Genomic DNA, 26,305 nt, shown 5'->3' with positions numbered 1-26,305 from the left:
TTGTCTAGACATTCCAAAGGTACAAGTTAACTATCACGGTTTACAGTGCATAATTTTAACTTAGATCTTGTAAAAATTTCTGCACTCCATATTTGCAGATTCTAGTTCCATAGGACTCATTGTATAAGGCCTAAGAATCTGCATTTTAAACAAGTAACCCATATAACTTTTTATCTGGCCATTCTTAGACAGTATACAAAACATTGTACTTATCCACTTAAATTTATAATAATCTTTAGGCGATACTTGTTTTGTATCCTACCTCTACCCATTATCCTTACCACCATGGTCATTGAATTACAATTAATATTATGTACTTGTCATTAATTAATGGCGGTGACATAAGAATTGATTATAGAGGGGCACCTGGGTGGCTCAGTTGGTTAAGCATCCAAGTCTTGGTTTCAGCTCAGGTCATGATCTTGGGATCATGAGATGCAGCCCCATGTGAGCCCCCTGCTTGAGATTCTCTCTCCCTCTCCCTCTGCCCCTCCCCCACACTCATGTGCGTGCATGAGTACATGCTCTCTCTCTCTCTAAAATAAACAAGTAAATCTTTAAAAAAAGAATTGACTATAGAAAATATTACATATATTCCTTAAAACTGCCAAAGATATTATAAAATATTTATTTTATTGAAAATATTTTAACATTTAAAATAGCTGTTGTTTCTTGAATGTCCAAAAAAAATGAATGTTCAGCTATAATAAACAATTATTATTAGTATATTCTTCCTTCTGATTAGCATGATAATGCTTTTTCTCTATCTCTCTGACAATAACAAATGCATACCACAATCATAAGGAAAATAGTTTGAGAATCCACAGGCAGGCACTCTAATAGAATGGAATCTTACTGGAATCTAATGTTAATTTTGAAAGTGTTTACTAGGCATTTCAGACTTTGACTCTCAAGTAAAACGAGAATTACATCTATAGGTAATGAGATGAGGCCATCATCACCAGAATGTAGATTAATAAAATAAAAATACTACCCTGCTCTCAACTAGTCCCTGTCAGCAGATCTACATGCATCAATAAACCAAATAGCACAAATTCCAAATTCTCCTCTAAAAGAAAAACTCCTGTTTCCTTTACTTACAACACTTCTAACACCAAATGTGTGGGTTTTTCTTGCTTATTGGGCAATTCTGACATTCTCTGGAGTTAGTTCAGAGCCCACAGTTTAAGGGCTCAGCAGCATAAGACTGCCCCCAGTTGCAAATCCAGGCCTCCCATACTTTGACCAACTGTAAATTAGTGTTCCCCCAATCCCCTTCTCTGGTTTCAGCAATTTGCTACAATGGCTCATGGAACCCAGGGGAACATTTACATTTATGAGTTTATTACATTTATGAGTTTATCACATTATGAGTTTATTATAGAAATGTAAAAGATGGATGGAAATTAAGATGGACATGCTAATGCTTCAGCAAGGCTTGACTTTGAACAAATTTCTCTCTTCCTCATTCTTGAAGCCTCCCCCTCCCCTTCACTTCTTGTTCTGTAGAATCCTTTGTTCCAGGAACTCAGTATTGATATTGACATCTTGCTGACCTTGATGTATACTTAGTAACAAGAATCAAATGGCCGGTGTCAGCACTAGTCATGAGACCACCTTGAAGACATGAGGAACGTGGCTGGCAGCTCATACCAGATTGAAACCAACAGATCCTATATTTTCCTATAAAACCTTTTATCCCAGGTGGGTCTGCAGTTTTGAAGGCTTTAGACTGCTACAGCCTCCTTTGTCTGGCAAAGTAATAAAACTACCTTTCCTCTTTATCACCAAACTCTGTTTTGTGTTATGTTTCAGCTCTGGAGCACAGAGGTTGGTTTTCAACAATATAATAAAGAATACAGATGAATAGACAGATAAAGAGGTACATAAGGTAAGACATAAGGGATGTGCACAGAGCTTCCATACCTTCTCTGGATGCATCATCCTCCTACCACCTTATTGTGTTCACCAACCTGGAAGCTCCTCAAACCCATTCTTTTATGGTTTTTATGGAGGTTCCATTACTTAGTCATGGAAAATTAAATTACTAGCCATTGATGATTCACTTAGTCCCCAGCCCCTTTCTCCTCCCCAAGATTGGGGGATTGTGCTGAAAGTCCCAACCTTCTAATCACATGAGTGGTTCCTCTAGCAACTAACCTCCATGTTCCAAGGGTCAACTCTTTAGCATAAACTTAGATATAACGAAATGGGGCTTATTATGAGTAATAAAAATTATTCTTCTCACTCCTATCATTCAAGAAACTACAGGGTTTTAGGAGCTCATGCCAGGAACTGGGTATGAAAACCAAATATATATTTTTTATTATGTCACAATATCACATTCTCCTATAGCACTGCTGAGTAATTTTTATAAAATTTTCTAATGGTTTTATGAAGGCATGAGTGGAAGAGAGTATTATACCTAACTGACAAAATTTATTTGATTATTCTTTCCTTTCTCAAAGTTTCTCTCTCTCTCTCACTGAGATCTCTCCTTCATCCTAAAGCATCTAATGCCCTCAAGCCTACACTGAACTCTCAGACTGACATCCTATCCACACCCATTCTCCCCAAAACAGAGGCTGCTCTTCTTTGGATCTACCCTCCTCTTTAGAAGTAAAGAACAAATTAATTTTTCTTTTCCTGTCACCTCAGTAAAATGGAGTCAACTAAAACATGTCTGACTTGAATAGAGTCAATTATGTTATTATATTTAAAGTTAGGTGGTATCAAGAAAAGAAAGCTGTTAAACAAAAGAGAATCAGAAAATTAAGGTCAGAGAGAACAAAGTTCCCAGAGATTATCTAGAACACTTGAATCTGTTGGGCTAGAATAATGAGGGTGGTATTATCTCATGGGAAGCCTACTGTTAGTTCAGGAGTCAATTTCAAATACCTCTACCAAGCTGCCAGACATAATAAAATGGATCTGTATTCATTGACCTTGTAAATATTTATAGTACTACTTGGATATTTTTAAAGAAAAGTAATTATGATCATTTATGAATCTCCACTAAAACAAACAACCCACCCCCACAAAAAAATTCTTAATCCTGAGTGAAGTATGTACTGAAAACTTCAATACCTGAATTTACATGTTTAACTGTAGAACACATGTCACAATGGAGCATCTTACATTTTTCAGCATTCCTTCCTTTGGACATTGGTCAACACAGGTAATTTTAAATGCTAAATAATCTCTAAATACCTAAATTCTTAGGATGATAGAAATGCGTTAGTCCTGTAGCTCTTTTTTTCTTTTCCCAAATAAAGTATAGATTCTAATAAGATGATGACACATAAGGCAAACACAACCATAAAATATGTAAGATATACTATTAAAAATTATTTCTTATACATTAATCTACCTTAAGTAACCAAGCACTTAAACAAATACTTCTTATGTTTGGGTAAGCACTCATTTTGCTATGTGAGGTCATGTGTTTGCAGATGACAATCCAAGTCAGAGTATTTTGCCCCTAGAGTCTTCATTCAGAGTATTTTCCTGTGGTGTCAAAAGAGATAAATGCACCTAATTACTAGATTGTACATCCTGATATAGGTTTATTTGACTAAACAACCCACTAACTGTATAATTTTCTCTTCTTAAAAAAAATAGTGACTTAAATGCAAAAGATATGTTAATCACTATTACCACTGAGATTTTTTCATATGTCAAGTTGGGATGCCTGGTATGATGATTTTGTTGTCAGCAATAAAGCAGCTTACACTGGAAATCCTTTACGGAAACACCCTAACATTTTCAATGCAATAGAACCCATAGTCCCCCTGTCAGACCAAGGCAGTATGGTACTGGTTTTTATAATTTGGTAGGTATAGAGTGTTCCCAATAGGAGTAGAGAGAGGTAAAGCCTGGGCTATAATACTGTAGAAAAGATTCTATAAGGCATTAAGAAGAACAAAAATTTGAAAATGAAGCAATAAATAAAATGTACTCTTCCGAAGTACTGTACAAGTTCTTTTGAAGTCAAAGTAGTCATTACAATAAGTAAAATTTGAAGTTGAGGGGTTTTAATCATAAGAGGAGTAGTGGGAACTCACCAGCATAAGGGTGCTCCTATTAGCATTTCCTGCAGTAATTGTTATTTTAATTGGTTGAAATAAACTACAATGCCTCGGGCCAGTAATAAAACTGTATAGGCTGGCAGCTTTTTTCCCTTTAGGAAAGAGACCCATTAAGAAAGTTTGTACTTTGAGTTAAAAAAAAAAAATTAAAAAAGAGTATTGTTACTCATTTGTATCATTGAAAAATAGTCTGGAAATTCTTCTCTCTGTGCCCTCCACGAAACTATCACATTTCAGGTTTGTATTGTATCTTCATTTGGGAAGTTGTTTTCGAACTAGAAATTTACCCAAAATTGCCTCCAAACATCCGCCTCTGCCTTCCCACTTCACTTCCGAAGACTTGAAAACTCTAAAGCATTGTTATTTTGTTACAAGTTCTTTTTTTTAAGTTTTTATTTATTTATTTATTTGACAGAGAGAGAGAGTACAAATGGGGAGCAGCAGAGGAAGAGGGAGAAGCAGGCTCCCTGCTGAGCAGGAAGCCTGATGTGGAGCTTGATCCCAGGCTCCTGGGATCATGACCGGAGCCGAAGGCAGATGCTTAACTTACTGAGTCACCCAAGGGCCCCTTGTTACAAATTCTAATTAATAAGGTGAGTACATATAAACTTCTGGGAATCTATATCCTTTAAAAAATGCAATTATTTCATTTCTGATACATTCAACAGTATACTTCCTAAGTACAAAATTATGCACTAATCATATGAGGTTTCAGAGGTGAAAATGCTGTTCCCCTCAAGTTTAAAATGAAGATAATGAAATGCATCTAAAATTTTATGAACTGGTAGAAAGAATAGAAGTGCTATTTAAGAAATCTTTTTTACCTGGGTATAGGCTGAATTTCAGTTTTGAGGTAGAGAAATGGAGACCTATTAGCAATAAAATGTGTTAGTTTAGAAGAAAGGGCATGAAAGCTTGAACAAGGATGAGGTTGCAGTGGGATTCTGCAAAAAAATGGGTAAAAGACTCGATTTAAAAGTAGAAACAAGGGGCGCCTGGGTGGCTCAGTCATTAAGCGTCTGCCTTCGGCTCAGGCCCTGGTCCCAGGGTCCCAGGGTCCCAGGGTCCCAGGGTCCCAGGGTCCTGGGATCGAGCCCCACATCGGGCTCCTTGCTCAGAGGGGAGCCTGCTTCTCCCTCTCCCACTCCCCCTGCTTGTGTTCCCTCTCCCGCTGTGTCTCTCTCTCTGTCAAATAAATAAAATCTTTAAAAAAAAAAGTAGAAACAATTAAGATAAACGACTGTGTAATCAGGATAGAAAAAGAGATGAAGGATCAACAAATAATTATATAAATAGTAGAAAGTCTGAAAGGCTGAGAGAACTGCAAAATTGGAAAAGGAATGTTGAAGTGAATGATGATTAGCTCACATGGACATATGACATAACGATGGCAAACACTTGTTTAATATTTAGAGATCTACATTTCTAGACATTTGTGAATGAGAAAGTACTAAAAGCAGTACGAGAGAGATTCAGTTATAGGTTTAAACTTCAGTAGTCCCAGAGACTAAAGAGTGTTTGGCCTCTCCAAAGATATGATGTAAATATTATAGTGGAAGCATAGTGTACATATATCAGTTCAGAACACCATCTAGTATAGAATCCAATAAATTATGTTAATAGATTGAATATACAAATAATATGATAATAGTGATAAGTAGTTCTGCAATTTCAAGCACTATGGTTTAATAACATAAGAGACATTGTGATAAACACAACCAAAGTTTTCCCATAGCTTCCAAGAAATTAAACAGTGAAATAGTCTCTGAATAAAACTGAACTTTGATCTTCCCTAACCTATCCTATAAAATCTGTAAGCTGCCTGCTTTCCTCAGGAGGCTCACTTTGGAGCTACTCCTATGTTGCAACTGTTTTAACAAAGGCTTGAGTCAATGAATTCGTTGGTGATTCTCCTCCCATAATCTTTATAGCAGGTTAACCTTAGATGGTTCTACATCTTGAGGATTCTATAGCACCTTCAGTTGAATCCAACTCCCACTACTTTTCAAGCAATAGATTTATAACTCCTTCTGGAGATGGGCAAATTTACCTAGAAACATACCAGAAGGAAAAAAAAGAGAGAGAAAAAAAGCTATATTATATATGGGGAATCTAAGAAACAGACTTAGGGGAAAAGTACCATCAACCTGATGTGGTTTTTCTACAAGACTGCAAGTCGCAACAAAACGAACAAAAAGCCTAAACTTTAACAAAGATTCTTTGCTTGACCAAACTTGAGTCAGCCTCCTAAACCTTATTCTAGGTATATCTGTTCACTTTCGTATAAAATTGAGTTTGAATAAAAACCCTGCTAGGTCATTTTAACCATAACACCCCACCCTCAATTTCTGATCACCTTTGATATCTGATCAGGTTCCTCATTCTCCACCATTTCCCAGATGATATCTGATCACTTTGGACTGTCTTCAGTAAGAATCCTGGTGATTCCTTTTAGCAATTTCCTATCCACTGACCCCCACCCTGCTCCTTGGCTTTAAATTCCCACTGGCTCATGCTATATTCAGAGTTGAACCAATCTCTCTCCCTTGCTGTAAAATCTATTGTTTTGGTTCCTCTATTTATGGTCATGGTCCATAGTCATGTCTACCTTATCATTTTTAACAAGTGTTATTGAATATTTTGGTTTTTTTTAAATCTCCTATTATACTAAGGGTGTCTCCCAAATTAAGATAACAAGACAATAGTAACTGAAAATTATTTATATTAATTTTATTCCAACCTAAAACATATCTGCTTCCATTTGAAACTGAATGAATCCCTTTTCTGGAAAAATAGAACCCTTGTGTTCATAGAGATTCAGTGGTTAGATGCAGAAGTATCAAAATGGCTGTCAACATACCACATCATTTTTTTTTAAAGATTTTATTTATTTATTTGACAGAGAGAGAGACAGCGAGAGCAGAACACAAGCAGGGGGAGTGGGAGAGGGAGAAGCAGGCTTCCCACTGAGCAGGAAGCCCAATGTGGGACTCAATCCCAGGACCCTGGGATCATGACCTGAGCCAAAGGCAGACGCTTAACGACTGAACCACCCAGGCACCCGATATACCACATCATTTAAAGCAACTTTTTTAGAATAAACGATGAGACGTCATCTGCAGAATTCCCAAAGATGATTCAATATAGAAACTACTGCATTTTCTACCGAATAAAATCATTCCATTTATAAGAACTTCAGTAAAATCTTTCCAATTTGGAAAGTTAATTTTATTTTTCATTTTAGAGGTAAGGGAAAAATAAAACTCTCTTTCCTATGAAGGGCATTTGTAGAAAGTCTTAAAAGAAATATATGTTGACAGACCTACCTGTGGTAAAGAACAGGTTTTCTGATGATTGGAGCCAAGATGAGGATTTCCTGCAGATTGAGGTTTCTTAAAGTGCTTCAGGGTCTCTGTCTGCTATTTTCTTATCTAATGTATCTTCACCCCTCAGCCCTTAATGACAGTGTTCTAAGGACCTAAAAGGGGGGAAAAGACATTTTTGAAAAGACTGCTGAGTTACAGCAAAGTCACCTTGTACTTGCTTCAGATGCTGTGCACTCAGGAATATAAAACAGAAACATCTTGTTATAGCAGTCAACCTGCTGAATACGTGGTCAGGGTGGAAAGGCTAGGACATATTCAAGTAGTGTAAAAAAGGAGGAGAAAGATTCTCACTATGCACATAAGGCCAGTTTGGTTTCCAGAACTGCATTTGCAAAGGATGCTGCTGCATTTTGTTTGAGAAAGGAAGTGGCAGGGGTGAGAGGAGCTGGGAGAAAAACCTAAACAAGATCATTATTCAATACCTATTTATGGAGTGGCCATTAAACACAGAACAATGAACAAGACTTGCCCATGCCTTCCCAGAGTTCCAGGGCAGCTGGGTAAAATGTAAGAAAATACGCAATTATGGGCGCCTGGGTGGCTCAGTCGTTAAGCATCTGCCTTCGGCTCAGGTCATGATCCCAGGGTCCTGGGATCGAGTCCCACATCGGGCTCCCTGCTCGGCAGGAAGCCTGCTTCTCGCTCTCCCACTCCCCCTGCTTGTGTTCCTGCTCTCACTATCTCTCTCTCTGTCAAATAAATAAATAAAAATCTTAAAAAAAAAAAAAAAGAAAATACGCAATTATAATGCATTGGGCTAAATATGATGGCAGTAGGTGAAGTGCAAGAATATGGTAGAGACTACACATTTCCTAATTTTGGGAGGAGAGATGAGGGTCAAGGAAGTCTTCCCAGGAAAAAAGACTGTCAACCACAGAGCTGAAGGCAGTGCAGTGGTTAACCAAGTTAGAACACTGGAGACACAGGTATAAAAAATTATATACAGGAAGATGGGAAAACAAGAGCTTGAAGTGGAAAGCTACACAGGGAAGTTGAGGAGACAGATCTCACCTTAATTTTCCTGCCTTGTTTAGGAGGGAGGACCTGAACCTATAAATCACAATTAGATTTTGAGCAATAAAAGCAATGCCTCGTGGAGTGTCAGGCTCACAGGAGACCTTAAGAAAGTCTTACTAAATTATTTTTACCAACTCACTTTTAACTCATTAATAAAGGCTTTTCTAAAGTTAATCTTAAAGTATCTCAATTTAATGTGTTTTTGGATCTAAATCAAATGAATATATGTAACATATGTATTTTTTTAAGAAACCAGCTTTTATTTTTTTAAGACTGAACAAAGAAACAAGTTTTTCTTTAGATTTGGCTAAGCTAAGATGCTGATAAGATGGCTGTTTGCAAATGGACCAGTTTGTGTCCACAGTGTAATATATATATAGGCACCCATATAAATATGCATTCACATATGTATACACATGCATGTTTTTTCTTTTCTTTTTTCTTTTCTTTTCTTCTTTCCTTTTCTTTCCTTTCCTTTTCTCTCCTCCCTCCCTCCCTCCCTCTCTTTTTCTCTTTCTTCCTCTCTTCCATCTTTGGTAATTATGCTGGCAAACCTGAATATGTTTAGGAATTTGTAATACTTTTTCAAAATGAGTTATTTTTATATAATGAACATATGCAACAGGCAATTTAGCAAGATAGTAAAAAATCACATAAATCAAGTATTAAAATCTATTTGATCTAAAGTTCTGAAACAAAGTCATACTCATTGGTCTGAAGAGTAGTTTGCAAAATCCTCTATATAAATTGGATTTTTCAACCAATTTTCCTCTAGTTTCCTCTAGACAGAGAGAGGAGAGTTCCCCATTTGAAATGCATAAGCATGGTTTTAACTCTTCAGATTTTAGTCCTCTCATAAAACACTGGTTGTCAATACATGGGCTTGTTTTCCCCTCTGATAACTTGAGAGCCCTGATCTAATTATCTTTTACCTTAAACACCAGGCAAAAAGAACTATCAGAGATGAAATGCTACAGGTGGTAGGTCAAAATGGATCATATGTTTTATTCACTGAAAGAACTACTGAGCATATAAGCCATCAACTTGTAGTACACTGAGTTATATGCATGTTAAAACCTGGTCAGTGGTGTAGACACAGTCATATGAATGAATTAAATGAGAGTTCAGTTTCAAGCCAATTAATATGTAGTGACACATCAGTTCTAATAAATCCCTAATTATGATGATACATAGAAATCATACCATATCCTTTTATACCTTTAAGTCATGATCATATTATGCTAAATTTTAAAAGCTATTACTGTCTGTTGTTATAATAATATGTTATTGGACCTAAGTGAAAAATAAATTCTGCCTCTCAGTCTAAAAACTCCAAAAGAAATGAGGTAGCAAAACAATAACACTTATTTAAAACTTTTAAAAAAATATGGTTTCAATCATCAGGAAAGCATGCTTGTATCATTATACATATGGTATATTTTGTTATGTTCTTTAATTGGTCAGGAAAAGGGGTTCTTTCTTCTCTCATTGAAGCTTGCTATAGTCAAAATGTATTGTGTTTGCCCGCTCAGAGCCATCCTCTCTTGTCTATAAATAGATGACCTCAATTACTTGTTAGAGACCACAATCCCTTCATTTGGCTGTAATTTTGATGGGACACTTAATAAAAGGTGCTGATTATAATATTAGCATAATATGGATAGAAAATGACCCAGATTAGGTCAATCAAAATCTCCCCCAGGAATTTGGATCCTGAGTACAATGAACTAATAGAAAAGTTTATTCATTCTGTGACAGTGGGAAACTGATGATGCTTTTAATTTGTTTTAAATCCCTTGATCCTAGGAGTTATCCTATTTCTGCCTCTCCTTAAGCCTGGTGGTTCTACTCTTTGATCCATTCCATGAGCTGCCTCATATATTAAAACAAACAAAACAAAAAAAACTTTTTGTTTTTTTAATTCTCAAGTTAGCCACTGGTGGTTTCTATTGCTTGTAACCAAAGAAACCTGACACAAAGACTGATAGCAAAGCTCATAGGGGATAAGCAAGTGCTAAAAAAACTATATTATAATTCAAAATTTTTACTACTACAAGAAGAAACAAATAGTACATTATTCAGGAAATAAAAGAGGAAGAGCTAGCTCATGTTTGTTTAAAAATAAGTTTCTATCATGAAGTGAAAAAATGGGTGGAATTTTCAGAGAAGACAGGATTAGAGCCTAAGGAGGAGGGAGCAACATCAATAAAGGGATCAAGGAAAGACAAGTTCATGATGGGATCAAGCATTAGCAATGACCTCAGTTCACACATATATCCTGGGGAACATGGAAATGGGGAAAAAAACTGGGAAGGGTGATCTTTCCACTTTTAAAATAAATGTTTATTGTGGTTCTGTGACGTAATGGTAAGACGGACGTGTTCCCAACCTCCAATAAACTTACACTTCCATGGAGGAGAGAGACAAATGGCTAATGAAAACATTCTCAAACAAATAAATAAAATACTTTAACATGCAAAAAGTTTTGTGCAGGAAACAAGGATCTAAGAAAGAAACCAATGGCATGGATTTGGGGATGGTATGGAGGGAGAACTGGAGGAAGACAGTGATATTTTAGATACAAATCAAATGATGGGGAAATGAGAAGAATGGAGCATTCTGGGCAAGTGAACAGAACATATAAATATCCTAGGGAGAGAAGACTTTGACTTGTTCTCAGAATTGACTGATGATGACTCCAGCCAGATAAACAAAGGAGAGTATAGGATCAGACAATGCTGGAGAAACAGGCAGGGACCAGATCACATAGGTTTTATGCCTTAGAGAGGGGTTTGGAATATATTTCGAATTTATGAATAAGCTCTTTACATTTTATAAAGATCAACTTAATGGTTATGGGGGAGGGCAATTAGTCTTGAATGATGGATAAGATCTATGTGATGAAGAAATGTGAGGAATCAACAAGGACATATCACAGCAGACATAATAATGGGAGATTTAAATGTGAGCATGATGTAGTTCTTCTTTTTAATTCAGTACATGACTTAGAACTACTGAAAGTATTTATTATAATAACAACTACCATCCATAATGACATAATTCATATTACATATTTCTACTCTAATCTACTATAGTGTTTATACTTCCTACTATGTAATTAGCATTTAATTACATACTGAACAATACAGTATGGTTTACATTATATTTTGTTTCTCATCTTGACTGAAAACATCTTGAGAGCAGTGTCCATGCCATCTATTTCTGTATCTCTCACATTACCACATTACCCAGCCTATATTTGATATAAATATGAATTAGTAATAATAAATAAATATATATCTAATGCTTACTATATTCTAGGCACTGTGCTAAGAACTTCATATGTATCATTTCATTTAATCCTCATTCTAAATCTATGAAGAAGGCCCAGTTATTATTTTACAGATGAAAAAAAAATTGCCATGACTAAGTCCCTTGTCTACTTGCTACTAATTAATTAATTGACTTACAATGTTTTAGAGATTTGAAAAAAAATAAAAGTATCTGGTCAAATAGGCTATTGGTCAAAGTATTTTGAAAGAATACACGTGAATGACGTTTTCATGATATACCATTTCCTGATCCTGTTGGGAAGCAATCACAAATCTGTTCATTGTGATAGAATCCCACATATTTTCTCCATCTACATTTGCTAGCTATTCTTCTCAATGTGTGTCATTTAAATGGAAGAGTTTATTTAATACAGACTATATGACACCATCTCACTTATCCTCTCTTTCATTTAATTAAGACAAACCATATTTCTCCCACCACTAAATCAAAAAAATGAATACAGATTCTACGGTAGATGTGGCTGGTTCATTTTGTCTAGATCCTAAGCATTTCTAACATCTAAATATATATGCAGAAATACCCATCAAATGATGTTTGTGACACAGATTATGATTCTGGCCCAATTATCTCAACAGATACAGATGCCATAAAGTTTAAAAGAGAAAGGAGACAGTGATATGAAGGGGAAAAAATAACAAACAGAACACTAATGGGAATAAGAAGAAAACATAAAGACTGTCAAAGAAAATTACAGTTGGGCTCACTATGGGAGGACACAAAAAGGAAAACAAAAATAAAAATAATTTAGATTCTACCCTGACGCATACAAATATAAAAACAATGGAGGAATTTTAATTGGGCAAAAACGCTCTAAATGTTTGCTTAAAACTATTTCTCTCCTTAAAACACAACTACAGTGATGACATACTTGACATTTGCTCACAATCCATTTTCCTCATCCGAAGTTTAAATTTTGTAAACAGGCAATTCCAGTTTCTATTTTGGTTCACATTCTGAATGCAAATAATTATGTCTCACACCCCCTTAGGAAGAGAGCATTTAAATAATAAGTGGAAGATGGTATTAAAACAAATATCAACACACCAATCTGTACAGAAAATCAGACAAATGAGACAAGATGTTTGGCAAAAGGAGTAGTGATGATGAAGAAGGAGAAATGGGGAGATGAGGAGGAGAGGAAAAACACCACCACACACACACACACACACACACACACACACACACACACACACAACCTTAGACCCTGATTATTTTTAAAACTTCAGGCATTTAGATTTGCCCAATTCTTCCAGGAATAATTCATTTTCTGGCCATGTTCAATTTCTTTTCCACCCTCTCTACTCCCTTCCCCCACTCCTAATTTGGTGAAGGTTTCTTGGTTTACAGAAAATTGTGTCATTCAGAAATATTAGGATCACAGCAGGCTGATTAATAACTGTGTTGAAAGCTAAATTTTGGTGATAGACCACATAAATCTTTCTGATATGAGATGTCGGTTCTGCAGGCTGTAGGGTTGATAGAGTTTAGATCTTAGGTTTAGCTGAATTTCTTTAGGAGCTCTGGCAAAATAGGACCACAAAGAAAATGCCATTAACGGAATTCATATTTTCTTAATGGAAAGGCAGAAACTTGGTTTAGGAAAACTTCAAATCCTCATTGGCTATTTGGGTAAAGTAAGAAAAAGTGCCATAATAATATGTGAATGAAAATGTTTTTAAAATGTTATTTAAATGCAATCCTCAATTCTTCAAAAATTTAGAGAATTAGTCACTTGTTGCTTCATTTAGTACTTAAAATTCAATTTAGCCTAAAGCATTTTAATAAATATAAAAGACCCTAGAAATATAGAAAATAACATTTTGTAAACATCATATGGCTTCATAATTTGGGGCCAACTTACACCATATTACATTTTTTTCTCATATGTGTTACAAATTATTCTCCTTCTTTTTAACCATTTACTTCTCTTTAGTCATACGTTTTCTCAACACAGAAGTAGTTTTTAAAGGGAACACCTATCAAAATATCATGGGACACCAGTGTTCAACAAGCATAATTTAGGAAATGCTAATTTAAGATTTTTTTCCCTTCCCTGAATAAAACACTAACTCAGAAACTTGGTCAAGGAAGCAGGGCATATAAGACATGCAGAAATTAGTCTAGAAGTTGAAGTGGAAATGCAAAGGAATATTGTACAAAGTGAAGTCCCAAAATGAAAGCTCTCACAACACTGTGGAACTTTCTGAAAATCAGCCACTCTTTACACAATGGACTGAATTGTAAGGTTCTATCTCAAACCTTGCAGATCTTCTCTATTCCTAACATTGTCTTAATAGCTTACAATAAAGTCAGCAAACTGTTGAGCTAATAGCACAGACCCTGGAACATGACCGTTGGTTCTAAATCCTTTCTGCCTCTTACTATCTTTTTGGACATTTGGCAAGTAATTTAACCACCCTATATCCCCCCCACATTTTTTTTTTTTTTAATCTGTAAAATGAAAATAATACTAGTACCTAACTCATAAAGTTGTTATATTGGTTAGTATTTATAAAGAGTTTAGAAACAAGATTGGGGCACAATAATGCTATATATCATAAATACATGAAATTTAAAAATGCAGTAAGTCAGTATCAATTAGGCACCAACGCGAGTCCAAGTCATGTTATACATGATGAACAAGGTAGAAGAGGTCAACTCTTTGAATTATACAGCTTACATTCTAGAGAAAAAAATAATGGAAATAAGTGTGTCAACAAATAAGTAAGAGATTTTTGGATGGAGGTAAGTGCTATGAAGAAATTAGTGTTGAGTGATAGTGAGAGAGGAGGAGTTCTGATTCGGTAAGGCTCTGCTGGTACCCGGTGTCTGAGATGAGAAGGTAGTGCAGACATAAGAAACAGGGACTCTCAGAACTTCGCAACAAGAATTACAGTCTTGTTCCTGAGACAAGGGGTAAGGGTCACAGGAAGGAAAGAGAAAGGCAGTATACAATGCCCAAGAAGAAGACAGTGCTCTCCCGGTTAGCCAGGGATTGGCTTTTGGATTTTAAGTGCGATGGAAAACCACTGTAGGATTTAAAATTGAGGATCAAGTTCATCTTGTTTAATTGCTGACAAACTCCTTTATTTCTGAGTTGTAATTTAAAACTCAGCGCCCAGGGGCACCTAGGTTGCGCGGCTGGGTAAGCATCTGCCTTCAGCTCAGCCCAGGTCATGAGCTCAGAGTCCTGGGATCAAGCCCCGCATCAGGCCCTCCACTCGGCTGCAAGTCCTCTTCTCCCTCTCCCTCTGTGATCTCTCTCGCTTTCGCTCTCTTCAAATAAATAAATAAAATATTAAAAAAAAAAAAACCCTCAGTGCCCATTGGTCTGACTTTTTACTTTGGCATGGTGCTTTTGACCCTAAATTGTACCTTATTGTTGAGTCAATAAATGCAGAAGATACTTGCTGGACGGTATATGTATATCTGTCACTGACAGGTTTTAATTCCAAATTGCTTGGTAGTTACATTCATCTAGTTATATATAAATCCCTTTGTACTTTTTCTCTCACTGTATTCCACTCATCCAAATTTGGGCAATAATTCCTCTTTAGTTTCTTGCCATAAACCCTGGACAGGATCAGCTATATGCAAAGGCTACAGGCAGCTAACTCTATTTATATGATGTGGAAGGCACTAAATACCTTTTACAGAATAAAGGCTTTCTTTATCACTAGTCTACAGTGGTACTTAAAATTTCTCCGTCGTTATGTAAACATTTAGTGCTTGCTTACTAAGATGTCTTTAAAGTTTTGGGCATAGCTTGCTGGTTGGTTGAGGTTATTAATCATAATATTCAAATATGTAATTTTAATTTATGCCAATTCTGTTTCTCCAGTAAAATCAGGTAGTAAAAGCCACATTTTGCATGAAAAATCCCCATTTTATAAATTCATTTGGTCACTAAGCTGGGACTATATTAAACTTTGGCTCAGTCATTGGGCATCTGCCTTCGGTTCAGTTCATGATCCCAGCATTCTGGGATTGAGCCCCGCATCAGGCTCCCTGCTCAGCAGGGATCCTGCTTCTCCCTCTCCCTCTGCCCCTCTCCCTGCTTGTGTTCCCTCTCTCGCTATCTCTGTAAAATAAATAAAATAATTAAAAAAAAAAAATAAGTAAAACCAAGTTTTAGTCAAAATGGATTGAAGTTATTTAGCATTTTTAAATTGCAGTAACTATGATCTTATGAGAATATTTTCCTCCGAATCCATGTCTGTAAATTCAAAAATTATTATTATCTTCTCTTCTTTGTGAATGAGTTTTTCCTTCATCATTCAAGATCTTTTGCCACTTGAATACCCATTTTGGAAAAGCTATATTGGTTAAACATTAATATTGGTTTTTGGTACGTTTCAATTTAACAAGAAATTAGGGGATTTGATTTTGACATCCAGGTGCTTCCCTGCTTAGATGAATAAACTGATTAACTGGACTCATGTTTTAGCCTAGACTCATGATTTAGCCTTTAGAAGTCTGTGATTTGTTCAATGCTTTGAAACTAGAACTCAATCACAAGAGGAAAGTCAGAAAGAAATCAAACACATGGAGGCTAAAGAACATCCTACTAAAGAATGAATGGGTCAACCAGGAAATATAAGAAGAATTAAAAAAATTCATGGAAACAAATGAAAATGAAAACACAAGTGTTCAAAATCTTTGGGATACAGCAAAGTCAGTCTTAAGAGGAAAGTATATAGCAATACCAGCCTTTCTCAAGAAACAAGAAAGGTCTCAAATACACAACCTAACCCTACACCTAAAGGAGCTGGAGAAAGAACAGCAAATAAAGCCTAAACCCAGCAGGAAAAGAGAAAAAATAAAGATCAGAGCAGAAATCAGTGAAATAGAAACCAAAAGAGCGGTAGAACAGATCAACGAAACTAGGAGCTGGTTCTTTGAAAGAATTAACAAGATTGATAAACCCCTGACCAGACTTATCAAAAAGAAAAGAGAAATGACCTAAATAAACAAAATTATGAATGAAAGAGGAGAGATCATAACCAATACCAAAAAAATACAAACAATTAAAAGAACATATTAGGAGCAACTATATGCCAGCAAATTAGATAATCTGGAAGAAATGGATGCATGCCTAGAGATGTATAAACTACCAAAACTGAACCAGGAAGAAATAGAAAACCTGAACAGACCTATAACCACTAAGGAAATTGAAGCAGTAATAAAAAATCTCCCAACAAACAAGAACCAGGGCCAGATGGCTTCCCAGGGGAATTCTACCAAACATTTCAAGAAGAATTAATACCTATTCTTCTGGAACTATTCCAAAAAATAGAAATGGGAGGAAAACTTCCAAACTCGTTTTATGAGGCCACCATTACCTTGATCCCCAAACCAGACAAAGACCCCATCAAAAAGGAGAATTACAGACCAATATCCTTGATGAACATGGATGCAAAAATTCTCACCAAAATACTAGCCAATAGGATTCAACAGTACATTAAAAGGATTATTCACCACCACCAAGTGGGATTTATCCCTGGGCTGCAAGTTTGGTTCAACATCTGCAAATCAATCAAAGTGATACAATACATTAATAAAAGAAAGAACAAGAACCATACGATCCTCTCAATAGATGCAGAAAAAGCATTTACAAAGTACAGCATCCTTTCTTGATCAAAACTCTTCAGAGTATAGGCATAGAGGGTACATACCTCAATATCATAAAAGCCATCTATGAAAAACCCAAAGCGAATATTATTCTCAGTGGGGAAAAACAGAGCTTTCCCCCTAAGGTCAGGAACACGGCAGGGATGTCCACTATCAGCACTGCTATTCAACATAGTACTAGAAGTCCTAGCCACAGCAATCAGACAACAAAAAGAAATCAAAGGCATCCAAATTGGCAAAAAAGAAGTCAAACTCTCACTCTTTGCAGATACTATGATACTTTATGTGGAAAACCCAAAAGACTCCACCCAAAACTGCTAGAACTCATACAGGAATTCAGGAAAGTGGAAGGATATAAAATCAATGCACAGAAATCAGTGGCATTCCTATACAGCAACAACAAGCCAGAAGAAAGAGAAATTAAGGAGTCAATCCCATTTACAATTGCACCCAAAACCATAAGATACCTAGGGATAAATCTAACCAAAGAGGCAAAGGATCTGTACTCAGAAAACTATAAAATACTCATGAAAGAAATTGAGGAAGACACAAAGAAATGGAAAAATGTTCCATGCTCATGGATTGGAAGAACAAATATTGTGAAGATGTCAATGCTACCTAGAGCAATCTACACATTCGATGCAATCCCCATCAAATTACCATCCACTTTTTTTCCAAGAAATGGAACAAATAATCCTAAAATTTGTATGGAACCAGAAAAGACCCCGAATAGCTAGAGGAATGTTGAAAAAGAAAACCAAAGCTGGCGGCATCACAATTCCAGACTTCAAGCTCTATTACAAAGCAGTCATCATCAAGACAGTATGGTACTGGCACAAAAACAGACACATAGATCAATGGAACAGAATAGAGAGCCCAGAAATGGACCCTCAACTCTATGGTCAACTCATCTTCGACAAAGCAGGAAAGAATGTCCAATGGAACAAAGACAGTCTCTGCAACAAATGGTGTTGGGAAAATTGGACAGCCACATGCAGAAGAATGAAACTGGACCATTTCCTTACACCACACACAAAAATAGACTCAAAATGGATGAAAGACCTAAATGTGAGACTGGAGTCCATCAAAATCCTAGAGGAGAACACAGGCAGCAACCTCTTTGACCTTAGCTGCAGCAACTTCTTCCTAGAAACATCGCCAAAGGCAAGGGAAGCAAGGGCAAAAATGAACTATTGGGACCTCATCAAGATAAAAAGCTTTTGCACAGCAAAAGAAACAATCAAGAAAACCAAAAGACAACCGACAGAATGGGAGAAGATATTTGCAAATGACATATCAGATAAAGGGCTAGTATCCAAAATCTATAAAGAACTTCTTAAACTCAACACCCAAAGAACAAATGATTCAATCAAGAAATGGGCAGAAGACATGAACAGACATTTTTCCAAAGAAGACATCCAACTGGCCAACAGACACATGAAAAAATGTTCAACATCGCTTGGCATCAGGGAAATCCAAATCAAAACCTCAATGAGATATCACCTCACACCAGTCAGAATGGCTAAAATTAACAAGTCAGGAAAAGACAGATGTTGGTGGGGATGCAGAGAAAGGGGAACCCTCCTCCACTCTTGGTGGGAATACAAGCTGGTGCAGCCACTCTGGAAAACAGTATGGAGGTTCCTCAAAAGTTGAAAATAGAGCTACCATACAACTGAGCAATTGCACTACTGGGTATTTACCCCAAAGGTACAAAGGTAGGGATCCAAAGGGGTATGTGCACCCCAATGTTTATAGCAGCAATGTCCTCAATAGCCAAACTGTGGAAAGAGCCAAGATGTCCATCGACAGATGTAAGGATAAAGAAGATTCGGCATATATATACAATGGAATATTACGCAGCCATCAAAAGGAATGAAATCTTGCCATTTGCAACGACATGGATGGAACTGGAGGGTGTTATGCTGAGCGAAATAAGTCAATCAGAGAAAGACATGTATCATATGACCTCACTGATGTGAGGAATTATTAATCTCAGGAAACAAAGTGAGGGTTGCTGGAGTGGTGGGAGTGGGAGGGATGGGGTGGCTGGGTGATAGACATTGGGGAGGGTATGTGCTATGGTGAGCACTGTGAATTGTGCAAGAGTGCTGAATCACAGATCTGGACCTCTGAAACAAATAATACATTATATGTTAAAAAAAAAAAAAAGAAGAAGCTAGAAAGAGGGGAAGAATGAAAGGGGGGAAATCAGAGGGGGAGACAAACCATGAAAGATGATGGACTCTGAAAAACAAACTGAGGGTTCTAGAGGGGAGGGAGGTGGGAGGATGGGCTAGCCTGGTGATGGGTATTAAAGAGGGCACGTTCTGCATGGAGCACTGGGTGTTATATGCAAACAATGAATCATGGAACACTGCATCAAAAACTAATGATGTCATGTATGGTGATTAACATAACATAATAATAATAATAAAAAAGAAGTCTGTGATTTGTTATAGTCTCATGACTTTTAATACCTTGATCTAGTTTTTATTGTTTTCAGTTTTTATGATAAAAATCCTTATATCTTTAAACTCAAACCATAGAATTATGTATATGTATAGTGTTAGTTTCCCTGAGTCTATGTTAAATTAAATATTGACTTTGTGAGCTCTATATCATTTATTATTTACCATTCTCAATCTGTGGAATTTATTAAAAAATTGATAAGAATGCCTTGTGGTGAAATCCCCACAGATGTCAAATTGGATGACCCAACCAAGCCAATTACAAAATTGACAAATCTATGGTTACTTCAATAAAAATGACACAATTTGATTTTACCAGGGACTGATATTTTTAAAGGACACTTTGAGACATTTTCTTTGAAGGAATAATGTTCTTCAATTTTAGAAAACTACATTTTTTTCCCTCTCAGAAAATTGCTTTCTTGTGAGCCTTGTTAGCCTTTCTGTTCTTTCTGCCTTTTTCCAGTAGTTGATTTCTCATTCTTTGGCACTTTAGAAAATGTTGGGAGAGAATTTCAAGTATTTAAAAAAATATATTTTTAGCAGATTTACCTTTTGTGCAAAGTGTCAGACAGTTCAAGGGGGCACCCTAAGCTTTCTCACATCTTTTGTCAGCAGAACAGAATTTCATTCCTAAAGAACAGTTGTTCACATTACAAAAATAAGTCTCCTACGTAGGTGCCCTTGCTGATAGCCTATAGAGAAAGGATAAAAAATAAATGATCCTGTAGGCTGATTAACCTACTCTCTCCTATCACCAAATCTAGGGCTCTAGGTTAGGTGGTAATGAAGGGTTTTGCAGGGGGAAATGCTTTGCAGTTTTCTAAACAGTTTTTTTTTAACTTCTACAGTACAACTGTTTTCTAATTCAGCTTCTGTGGGCAGAGGTCATATAGGTAAAGAACAAAATGTCAAGTGAAACAAAGTAGTCTTGAGGATAATGTTAAAAATATCTGCTAGCATTCTTTCATACCCATGATGTTAAGCATATCAATAGCCTTAGTTTAAAAAAAGGGGGGGGGGATCTTGCTATTTTCAATTCTACAGAATTATCAAACAAAAACTCTTTCCCTTTATGGCTCAATCTATCTATCTTTTCACACATATATAGTTAGCACAGTTTCTCAAGCCAATCTGCACTTTAGAATCACTTGGGGAGCATGTAAAACTTACCACTGCTGGAGTTCCAGCCCCAGAGAATCTTTGATTTTCCCACAAATGTGAGCAGGTTTTGGCATGAATTAGTGCTTCCCCAGATGACTCTAACATGCAGTCAGTCAGGATTGAGAAACACTGGGGTAGACGGACACCTCTCTTCAAATGTATGCTTGAAAATATCTTAAAAGGGAAAATTATTAGGAAGAATTATTCTTTCTGATGAAAATGAGGTGCCTCTGAGGATGGTCGACTGTATGTTTCACTGGCATTTATTTATTCTAGATAGGTAATTATTCACTCCATGTTTTTTATTATTAGTCTAAGTATCATTATTTTTTAAAGATTTTATTTATTTATTTGAGAGAGAGAGCATGAGCACAAGCAGGGGGAGAGGCAGAGGAAGAAAGAAAGGGAGAAGCAGACCTTCCGCTGAGCAGGGAGCCTGATGCGGGGCTCAATCTAAGGCCCCTGGGATCACAACCTGAGCCGAAGGCAGACTGTTTTTTTTTTTTTTTAAAGATTTTATTTTTTTTATTTATTCATGAGAGACAGAGAGAGAGACAGAGGCAGAGGGAGAAGCAGGCTCCCCGCGGAGCAGGGAGCCCGATGCGGGACTCGATCCCAGGACCCTGGGATCATGACCTGAGCCGAAGGCAGACGCTTAACCGACTGAGCCACCCAGGCGCCCCAGTATAAGCATCATTATTAGTAGTAGTAGTACAGATTCTGTAACCCATCTTTCGATTAATCAGTAAATCAAGATAAATATTTAGATTCATTGCTCGGTGGTAAATCTCAAACAACAGAATTAAACTTGATCCTTGACCTCGGGGCACTTACCCATGTTGCCCATGTTGCTCTGATGATAAAAAGGCTGAGGAGGCATATAAGTGGTAAGGAGAAAAGGACTGGGTTTACACACTGTTGCATTTCTAATATTGAGGTTTAGAAGATAGAAGTGCTTAGGCAGGTGCCATTTGTTAAGTGCCGCACTCTATCACTGAAGATACTGTAGTCTCACTCTTTTGATATTGGACAAACAACTTTATGTCCCATCCATTCCTGCTCTCCAATCCATTTAATACTCAACAATCAAAAACCTGGGATAGCAGAGCATGTGTTGGGTAGTGTGCTTTTTACAGTAGAAAAGGAGTGTTCTGCAATGAGGTGTCATTGTACAAGTAGATTGGTTGGGAGGTGTGGTTACATCTGTGTTATTGACATAGATTAGTAATAATCTGTGGTGAATCTTTGAGCAGCAATGCCTACATGTTTAAAAATTTTATGATAATATAATGATTAAGGGCATGGACTCTGGAATCAGACTCCCTAAACTCTAGGATATCCTATTTGGGTGTGCTCAGACTAATAAAAATTTAATCTTTAAGCCTTGGTTATCCCTATCCCTAAAATGAGGATAATAGTACATATTTCATGGGGTGCCTGGCTGGCTCAGTCAGTAGAGAATGCAACCCCTGATCTCAGGGTCATGAGTTCAAGCGCCGCACTGGTCATGGAGGCTCCTTTAAAAAAAATAGCACGTATTTCAGGTGGTTTTTGTAAAATTACTTTCAGAATCCATAGCAAGGGCTTAACAGTGTACCTGGTACGTGTCAGTCCTCAAGAAAATGCTATCGTATAGTTATTATTTTGTTGCTGTTATATTATTATTATTTATTACTACAAGTAATGTAACTATGCCTCACCGTGCACCCTGGGGTAACAGAGCATCAAGTAAGAAAATAAACTGAGAGGGGTAAAACTTTACTAACAGAATCATAGTTTAAAAAGCTATAATGGTAGAAAATCATGCTCAACCTAAAACAATGTTGAAAATGCATAAATGATAAAATGTCCTTCATGAAAATGGGAACACTGGGAATTCTCACCACCTATAATGTAAAATTACAGTATCAACTTTGGTAATGTTGGCTAAGTGTGTGTGGTAGTCAGACTGCTCAAGAAAATTAAGTTAGAGGGGCGCCCGGGTGGCTCAGTTGGTTAAGCGACTGCCTTCGGTTCAGGTCATGATCCTGGAGTCCCGGGATCGAGTCCAACATCAGGCTCCCTGCTCAGCAGGGAGTCCGCTTCTCCCTCTGACTCTCCTCCCTCTCATGCTCTCTGTCTCTCATTCTCTCTCTCGCAAATAAATAAAATCAAAAAAAAAAAAAGAAAGAAAGAAAATTAAGTACTTTAGTAATTAAGAGTAACTCAGTGAACAAGTACTAGTGGGGAACACTTAAGACATTACACTATCAGAAGTTTATAGAGTTTTCATAAATAATATCTTGTAGTTCCTATGAAAATACTAGATCCAGTAGAGGACATTTCAAGTTATCTTAAAAGGAGTGTTTATTATTAAATCTAATACATGATTTCCTAGGTCAATTTTAAATTTTTGAAAGATCAAAAGTAAAACCAAGAGGAAAAGAAGTCTTATTCAATCAAGTTCATATCAGGAAAACCCTCAAACTCTACCAAAACATTTTCTTTTATAAATAGCTTTGTTTTGGGGGGCGCCTGGGTGGCTCAGTTGGTTAAGCAACTGCCTTTGGCTCAGGTCATGATCCTGGAGTCCCCGGATCGAGTCCCGCATCAGGCTCCCTGCTCGGCAGGGAGTCTGCTTCTCCCTCTGGCCCTCCCCCTTCTCGTGCTCTCTGTCTCTCATTCTGTCTCTCATTCTCTCTCTCTCAAATAAATAAATAAAATCTTAAAATAAATAAATAAATAAAAAGCTTTGTTTTTGTTTTTTTGTTTTTTAAGTAGGCTCCACACCTAGCATGAAGCCAAGTGCAGGGCTTGAATCCATGACCCTGAGATCAAGACCTGAGCTGAGATCAAGCGTCAGATAATTAATCATGATTGAGCTGCCCAAGGACCCCTTTTATAAATAGTCTTAAGAGATGAATGGACTATTTCTGATGTCCAGAGTATCCATATTTAAATGTTGAACTGTGATTATACCATAATAGGGGATACTGAGACACACTTAGGTTGACTGATGTAGTTGATACAAGGGACAGAGAAAGCTCCATTACTGTTGATGAGAAGGCAATGAACTTGAAGATGAATAGATGTTTTCAGATTAGCTTAAGATCTTAGACTCTTTTGAAATATGTGGCATGGTACTGGTTGCAAGTGTGAAAATTAGAGACTAGAGTGGGAGGTTGCAAAATGGGTTTGACTGAGTTAGGAGCATCTGCATATTTAAGGGGAGTGGATGGAGGGCTATTTGAAAACAGAACACAAAAGATGAAAATAAGATTGGCATCACACTATATAGAGATTTTCAGTGTGGCTGTAGAACCTGTGCCATAGAAATTCCATGGATAAAGAAGTCCATGATTTGAGTCTGAGTCCTTAGGTACATTATCTATAAAGCTGAAATACCTGGGCAAATCACCTGGTAGGTGTGCAATAAGTGACTGGTGAATGAAAAATAAATAATGAATGAAGAAGGAAGTTTCAAAAAAAGGCATCATGTAAAGAAGACTAAAACAGCAAAGATTCAAAATGATCCAAAGGAGGTAGAAAAAGGACACTCTAAATAAGGAAAAATATGTGCACAAAAAAAATTCATACAAATGTTTAGAAACAATAACCTTTATTCCATATCCAGGTGGTAGGTTTCACCAGATGGCTTCCTTGATTGTCTCAAGTAATTGTACACTAGCATTTTATTAAAAGTGTATTTTAAAGAGCTTGAAATGTAATGTTTATGATTTACCTGAATAGATCTTTACCAGCCAGAACTGACTTTTTAAGAAAAGAAAAAATGATATAACAACTTTACTTATTTAAATATAACATTTGACTTAGACTTTATAATGATCCAGATGAAACAAACAGGGGGGCACAGTATATGAATTTTCATTATGTTTAGGTACACTATTAATAAAGTTTTCTTCCTGGTAAATTCATTGCAGTCATATCTATCAATACCAGCCCTCCAACATTAATGCCATCAACAATAAAACAGTAATCACAATTTCACAACTGCTTATAAAGAGCTTAAAAGCTTTTATTTGGTAATGAGTTGCACAGATGGTCCATGACTCTCTTAACATGTGCACTGTGTGTCTGTGTGTGTGTTTTCCAGGAACCAGGATAAGAATTAAGAGGCTCCCATCTTAAATGTCTGTGTTTTGTTCACCACTTAAAAATGGAGAAGAAAACCCATTATGTAAAGATATAAGTAGGAAAATTCTGAGAGGAAAAGTGAAAGTGTCTGATGTTATAAATACCCAATTATTGAGTGGTTCAAACTAAGGATATTTCATTTTTTTAAAGATTGATCAACTGATTGATTAGAGAGAGGATGAGTGGGGGAGGGGTAGGTGGAGACAGAGGCAGAGAAAGAATCCCCTGGTAGACTCCCCCCTGACCACAGACCCTAACTCTGGGGTCCATCCCAGGACCTGAGCCAAAACCTAGAGTCAATCACTTAACTGACTGAGCCACCCAGGCGCCCCCCAACTACAGATATTTAAAGAATGAGGTTAATTTGATTCTTGATGATTCTACATAATTCTATTTGACTTCTCACTCTGTGATAAAAGATAAATTTTAATTCACTTAAATCCACAAAATGGGAAATTCATTTTACCTCAGCTGATTCATTTCCTTCAATGGAAACATTTTTATTATAATGTGCTTTTGTTGGGATCAAAGTGGATTCTTAAGGGGGTCATTTAATTCTACAGAGAATTGTGATACTGGTGATAAGTTCTCAGAATATGTAATCAAAAATTGCCGTGACATGATTAAAATAAAATAACCTGTATTTCATTTGAAATTACATACTGCATAGGAGGATTCCAAGTTGCAAATAGTTAATGCTCCAAAATTTCACCAGAAAAAAGATTATTAGGAATTAGTACAAAAATTTATCTACTAAAATATGTAATAAACAGTGTTTAGATTGCCGGGTACATCCCCCAAATTAAATATATTTGCACTAGAAACAAAATAAGAAAACTAGGTGACAAGGCCAAAGTTTTAAATGATTCTGGTGTTCTATCAGATAAAAACTGTAACTCTAGAGTTAGACTGCTTGGGTTTGTAACTTGCCCTCAACTCTGCCAGCCTCAGTTTTGTCATCTCTATCAAGGGATGATACTGATACTTCTCATGATGATTCTTATGAGAATACAGCAAGTTAAGCCATGTGGCACTGGATTTCAAGATATTACAAAACTGT

The 26,305-nt window shown here is 36.6% G+C and overlaps 1 long non-coding RNA gene across 1 annotated transcript in view; it reads right to left on the bottom strand.

The window, feature by feature from the left end:
* The window catches only part of LOC118016452, a 397,476-nt gene extending 376,295 nt beyond the window's left edge, over positions 1 to 21,181 (bottom strand). Inside the window, exons 1-2 of the long non-coding RNA XR_004680834.1 lie at positions 21,121 to 21,181; positions 7,415 to 7,566 (exon numbers count right to left, since the gene is read on the bottom strand). This is a non-coding gene — a long non-coding RNA (uncharacterized LOC118016452). The remainder of the gene's footprint in view (positions 1 to 7,414; positions 7,567 to 21,120) is intronic.
* Between the last annotated feature and the right edge of the window lie 5,124 nt (positions 21,182 to 26,305).

The sequence above is a fragment of the Mirounga leonina genome, unplaced genomic scaffold (assembly GCF_011800145.1).
Source record: "Mirounga leonina isolate KUSES-001 unplaced genomic scaffold, KU_Mleo_1.0 Mir_104, whole genome shotgun sequence".
NCBI lineage: Eukaryota > Metazoa > Chordata > Mammalia > Carnivora > Phocidae > Mirounga > Mirounga leonina.
The sequence above is the reverse complement of the archived record's forward strand: the minus strand, read 5'-3'. Positions and strand labels throughout refer to the sequence as shown.